This window comes from Neofelis nebulosa, chromosome 11 (assembly GCF_028018385.1).
Source record: "Neofelis nebulosa isolate mNeoNeb1 chromosome 11, mNeoNeb1.pri, whole genome shotgun sequence".
NCBI lineage: Eukaryota > Metazoa > Chordata > Mammalia > Carnivora > Felidae > Neofelis > Neofelis nebulosa.
Genome location: NC_080792.1, coordinates 43898557 through 43904698, shown reverse-complemented (window position 1 = coordinate 43904698; position 6142 = coordinate 43898557). Strand labels below are relative to the sequence as shown.

General features: G+C 34.8%; 1 pseudogene; it reads right to left on the bottom strand.

The window, feature by feature from the left end:
• Positions 1 to 1749: 1749 nt before the first annotated feature.
• On the bottom strand, positions 1750 to 2643 carry LOC131489788 (U2 small nuclear ribonucleoprotein B''-like; annotated as a pseudogene).
• Positions 2644 to 6142: the final 3499 nt, after the last annotated feature.

Genomic DNA, 6142 nt, shown 5'->3' with positions numbered 1-6142 from the left:
AAATAATTTTGAAAGTCAAATAGTTGTACTCTGCTTACAGCAAAAGCCTAGTATTTTCTATTGCCCTCTTTTCATCATTGAGGCTGTACATTTAACCTTTAGAGCTGTTACTTCTGCTGGTTGCCTCCATATTATAAATCACATTTAAAAATGTTTTCTTTGAGTGTAGTTGACAATGTTAACATTGGTTTCAGGTGTTCAACATAGTGATCCGACATCTCTATACGTTATGTATGCTCACCACAAATGTAGATGCCACCTGTCACCATACTATGCTATTACAGTACCATATTCCCTACACTGTGCCTTTATGAATCTCGTTTTTAAATTATCATTTCTTGGTCCTTCTGTTTTAGATATTATTTAATAACTCTCTATTATGGAAGACATATATTTGCTTCTCTTTGAGGTAAATACTTTCTCTTCCCTGATGTTCCTAATGTAGTTTATATATCACTTTTTTTGGTTGAATTAATTTTTAATGTTCATGAATTTATGACAATGCAAATATTATTCAGAGCTAAGAGAAATATTGTAGTGTGATTACAATGACTTTTCTTAGGCAATGTTTTATTTGTCCTGGAATTAATGACTGCCTTGGTTTTCTATTTTCTCTGTTTCCTGTATAATTTATTAATCACCAACTTCTTTGACCTTACGGATGACCCAGAAAATACATTGAAATACTTCAGTTGCTCTATCATTAACATTAACTTCTTGGCAGTATCCCTCTTGGAAGTCACTGTCCTCCAACTCCTGTCTGGATGGATTGTCCTCTAGACCTGTTTTGCAACTTTTGTTTTAGGATTTGCCTTCACCATGTTCCTGTTAGTTTCCTTTGTGTATCTCTTTCCTGTATTGGATTCCGTACTTTCTGTGTTGTCTGTGTCTTAGTTTAACTATTTTAACTGTAGTAAATTAATTACTTTAACTTTAGTAAATTAATTATTTTAACTGTAATATATCTTCTAGTTACTCTTTGCTGCTAATGGATCAATGGGAGATTTTTTGAAGTCTTTACATATCAGAAAATGCCATTATTCATCCTTCACAGTTGACTAGCAGTCTGTATGGAAAATTATAATTTGAGATCATTCTCCCTTACAATTTTAAAGGCTTTGCTAGGAGTGCCTGGGTGGCTCAGTTGGCCAACTGTCTAACTTCAGCTCAGGTCATGATCTTCCGGTTCGTATGTTTGAGCCCCGCGTTAGGCTCTGTGCTGGCAGCTCAGAGCCTGGAGCCTTCTTCATAGTCTGTCTCCCTCTTTGTCTGCCCCTTCCCTGCTCGCACTCTGTCTCTCTCAAAAATAAACAAATAAATAAATAAATAAATAAATAAACAAACAAACAAACATTAAAAAAAGTTTAAAAAATAAAGAAAGAAAAGTTACAGTGATTTGGACATAAAGCCTCTGGGTGTTTTGTATCCTGATCCTTTATTGGTTACTTGTTTTCCTTCGTTCCTTCCTTCATTCCTTCCTTCGTTCCTTCCTTCCTTCTTCCTTCCTTCCTTCTTCATTTCCTTCTTTCTTCTTTTTTCTTTCTTTCTTTCTTTCTTTCTTTCTTTCTTTCTTTCTTTCTAATACAAATAAAAGTTTATTATACAAAATTCAGGCCTGTTTATTTCATAGTTCATTGATGCAAAACAAAGACTAGGTATTTTTTGGAATCATTCGCAAAATTTAACTTTCACTCCCCCTCACCCCCAACTGTCAAAGTGGCCTGACTAAATGTTATCAAAACAAACACTATAAATAACACCAAATCCTTTAAAGACAACTATCAACATATGTTATTTCTTGGCATAAGTGATCTTCATGGCATGGGACGGTGTGATTTTAAATCCCTGTAAAGCATCCCTGACAGCTCCAGCCTGTTCATCATTTGCAAATTCAACAAAAGCCATGTCACGCCTCCCAGGTACCAAACATTCTTTCTTGAAACTAGGAAACTGATTAAGCAGCATGGGTAACATTATCTCATTAGTCTCCTTTGGCAGATTAGTAAGGAATAAAATACAGTTTGGAAGGTAATCAGGCACCTGAGGATTTGATTTTGAATTTCCTTCGGTATTTGCTGCACTTGGTGTTCCCTGACCAGGCTTTTTGTTTTCTGGTCCACAGTTTTTGCTTTTTCCTTTTCCTTCTTTGTCAGCAAAAGTGCCACACATTTTAGATATTGTATCAGAACCTGTTTTTGCATACTGGATTCTCCTTGTTTGTTTGTTTTAATGTTTATTTGTTTTTGAGAGAGAGAGCATGAGCAGGGTAGGGGCAGAGAGAGAGGGGGACAGAGGATCCAAGGCAGGCTCTATGCTGACAGCAGACAGCTCCATGCAGGGCTTGAACTCATGAACCATGAAATCATGACTTGAGCCAAAGTTAGACGCTTAACCGACTGAGCCCCTTGCATTGTTTTGCCGTAAAGTGGAAATCCTTGTAACTGTCTGAAGGCATTTGTGGGTGAGCTTGTTCCTTAAAAATGACAAAGCCTCACCCCCTCATCTTCAGATCTTTAAAGCTATGATATCTACCACTTGACCAAATTGAGAAGACAGGGCATATAGGGATCTCTTCTATTCTTCTTTCTTAATTTTGTCATTCACATTGTTGATACAAGTTGTATAATTTGGTCCGATATCCATGTTTTGGCTTAAACTCTTCCAATATCCTGAGGTCTATGCTGGTATCGCAAGAACCAAAAACCCATCTTTACCTTTTTAAGGCCATTAAGATGTTTATTTTATTGCAGATAAAATCAAGTTATACCCGTCACCTAATTGTGAGTCTCTTTTCCTTCATTTTGTTGCCTTCTTGGTGGAGACTTTCATTCTGAGATTCCACCTTCTTCAGCTTGAGTAGATTTCATGAATTATTTCTGGGCCAATTTGCTCCGGTCCATTTTGACTTTCTGTAACTTATATTTTCTGAACGTATGAACCCCAGGCTGATCTTCTATTTTTTATTCAAAAATGTTTTCCATTTTTTGTACTTTCTGGCAGATTTCGTCAATTCTGTCCTCTACTCCTTAGAGTCCCACTGATCCAATCCTAATTCAGATTTTCCTTATTTCTTTCCTTGACTTGGATCATTCCTCTTGGCTGACATTTCTCCTCCCCATCCCTCCCTTTCTCAGTTCAATTTCCATATTGCTGACATTAATCTTTCTAAAATTTAGGTCCAACTACATCACTCAAAAAATGTGAAGACTTCCAGTTTTATCTCATATTAGCCTTCAGAGTATTCCTTGAGCGCAGACACAAGAGGACTAGTTAAGATTTTCCAAACATCCATAAGTTAAGTTGTACTTTTTATGTTTATCTGCTTCTCTTCTACCTCAATCTTGATCTCTTTCTTTAAGACGAATCTGAAATATCATTTATGCATGACAAAAATATGAAATTGTGATCTCTGTCTCAGCTGAACCTCCATATGCAGTTAGTAAATATGTATCATATGATGCTTACCATATCCTATCCTGCAATTCAGTTATTAAAATATTTGTCTTATTCTTCTCTTTGCTTTCCTCAATTACTCTACCAGCAGATCAATAGGAACCCAAGCCTGCTTTTCCCAGGATAACGGTCAATGGGGGAAGTAAAACTGCTGCTTTCACATGGCTGAAAATGCAGAAATGGGATCTTAGCTGTGTTTTAGTTTACCCTTGCCCCTTTTGTTAGTTATATCTAATATAACTTTTTCTTCCTAAATCGTGTTTAAAATGCTATCAACAGATTGCTTAGTGAAGGGTGGTAAAATAAAGCAAAGCACAGAATCGTTTTCATCCGATTTCTTTCCAAGTTAATAAAAATAGATGAGAAAGGCATTTCAAGTTTCATCAAAGAAACACAACCACTTGTCATAAGCTTAAACAAGAGAGGGTCACGAGAAACACAAATGTTTGGTGAGGCCCCCTGGGATCCTAAAGTCACTTCTTTCTCCATTAGAAGTGATAAATGTATAAAATCTAAGCAATTTTTATAATATTCCAATATTTGAAGAACAACACATGGTATGATAATCTCTGGTATAGGGTTGGTGCACAATGTATCCGTCGGAAAAAGCTATGTTGCAATGAGAACAATTCAGGTTATTAGCACAAGATATATATCATCTTAATTTGTTTCACATATTTTCTTCTTTTTGTTTCATATATTTTCAAGAGCTTTTTATCTTGTGAAAGCATCCATCATCTCTTAACCATGTGAAACTTAGTCATGTCAAGGGAAACAAGTTGGAATTTATTTCCATTTAACTTACATCTTACACGTCTCTAATGGTTAGAAATATTAAATATATAACTAAAAACAAAAGAATCTTGGGGCCCCTGGATGGTTCAGTCAGTTAAGCATCCAACTCTTGGTTTCAGCTCAGGTCATGAACTCATGGTTCATGGATTTGAGCCCCACATCAGGCTATGCGCTGGGAGCATGCAGCCTGCTTGGGATTCTTTCTTCCTCTCTCTACCCCTTCCCTGCTCACACTCTCTCTCTCACTCTCAAAATAAATAAATAAACTTTTTTTTTTAAAAAAAGAGTAAAACAAGAGACTTTTGTTATAAAGCAAAATATACAAATATATTAAAACGATTGGTTTTTAATATTTATATTTTTCAGGAATGTCTGCAAAGCAGTACAGTATAATGGTTAAGAAAACACATTTGGAATCATATATTTGGCTCTAAATCGCAGTCAGCCATTAATTATTAACAAAGAAAGTTCAGGGCATTTTAACAACTTCTGTAGAATTCTGTTTCAGAAGAGCAATGGCTTTCTTATAGTAACGTAAGAATGAGATGAGATAATGCAGCAAAGTGATGAAAACAGAAAGCAGAATTTGGTAGGTGTCCAATAAATAATGGTGATTGTTATTTTCTCCACTTAGAATTTCCATATAGTGAATAAAGATGCATACAGAAAAAAAAATAATAACAGTGGACACAAAAATAAAATTGTCTTGGCTAATTTGGCATATTCAAAGAGAAATTACCTTATATTATTGCAAATTTTTTTCCTGTTATTGTACTTTTTGTTGTGCGTTGCAAGGAGTTTGAGTAGGAAATCCATTAGGATTGTTATTGAAGTCGTCCTGAGAGATAATGAGCGTCTGTTTAAGGCAGTGTATTTATGTTGTTAATTGTAAATGTTTTCAATTGGTTAATTTTAGATTTTGAAATGTAATACACTTTCAGTGAGATAAATAGGAGCTGTGTTGAAGATGGATGCCATTAAAAACTTCAAGAACTCCCATCTGAAATTGTTTATAAACTGTAATGTCAGCTTAACAGCAAACTGCATTTTTTAACTTGGGGATAATTTTTGTATCTCAGTAATGTTTTGAACATTACATTATAATGAACTTCTCACTGTATTACATTAAAGTCAAAGAATGGAAACTTCGAGAGCTTAGAAGTTCCACATTTTAAGCAGATGACAATATAGTTAATTTTAGAGGTTTATCATTTGCTAATAACACTGAGTTCAATGCAGATTTAACATCCATTTATGTTAAGCATGTTTCTAAAGCTTCTTTTAAAATGTATTTTTGTTCTGAGACATTTTCATATCTCAGATAATGAATGTTTCTAGCTTCTCTAAAGTTATCTTGTTACACTCTGAAAATTTCTATTCCAAATAAATTGAAATATATATGAAATAAAGGAGAGAATTGGATAGAAAATTGAAAATTACTGTGTATCAATGTGAACTTTTTAAAAATTAAGGCTTAGTTATTATTTTTTTTGGCAAACTTGAGGAGAAGATATAGAGATTTTCCATATACACCCTGCCCTCACACATGCATAGCCTGCCTTATTATCAACTTCTGGCACCAGAGTGGTACATATGTTACCATTGCTGAACCTGCACTGACACATCCTTATCATCCAAAGTCTAGAGTTTACATTAGAGTTCACTCTTGCTCTTGTATATTCTGTGGAGTTAGACAAATATATAACAACATGCATCCACTTTTATAGTATTTTTACTGCCCTAAAAATACTCTTTACTGTCCCTACTCTTTTCCCTCTGCCCTAAACCCCTGCAACCACTGATCTTTTTACTCTTTCCATAGTTTTGCCTTTTCCAGAATGTCCTATGTTATCTTTATAAAAAATATAGCCTTTTCAGATTGGCTTCTTTCACT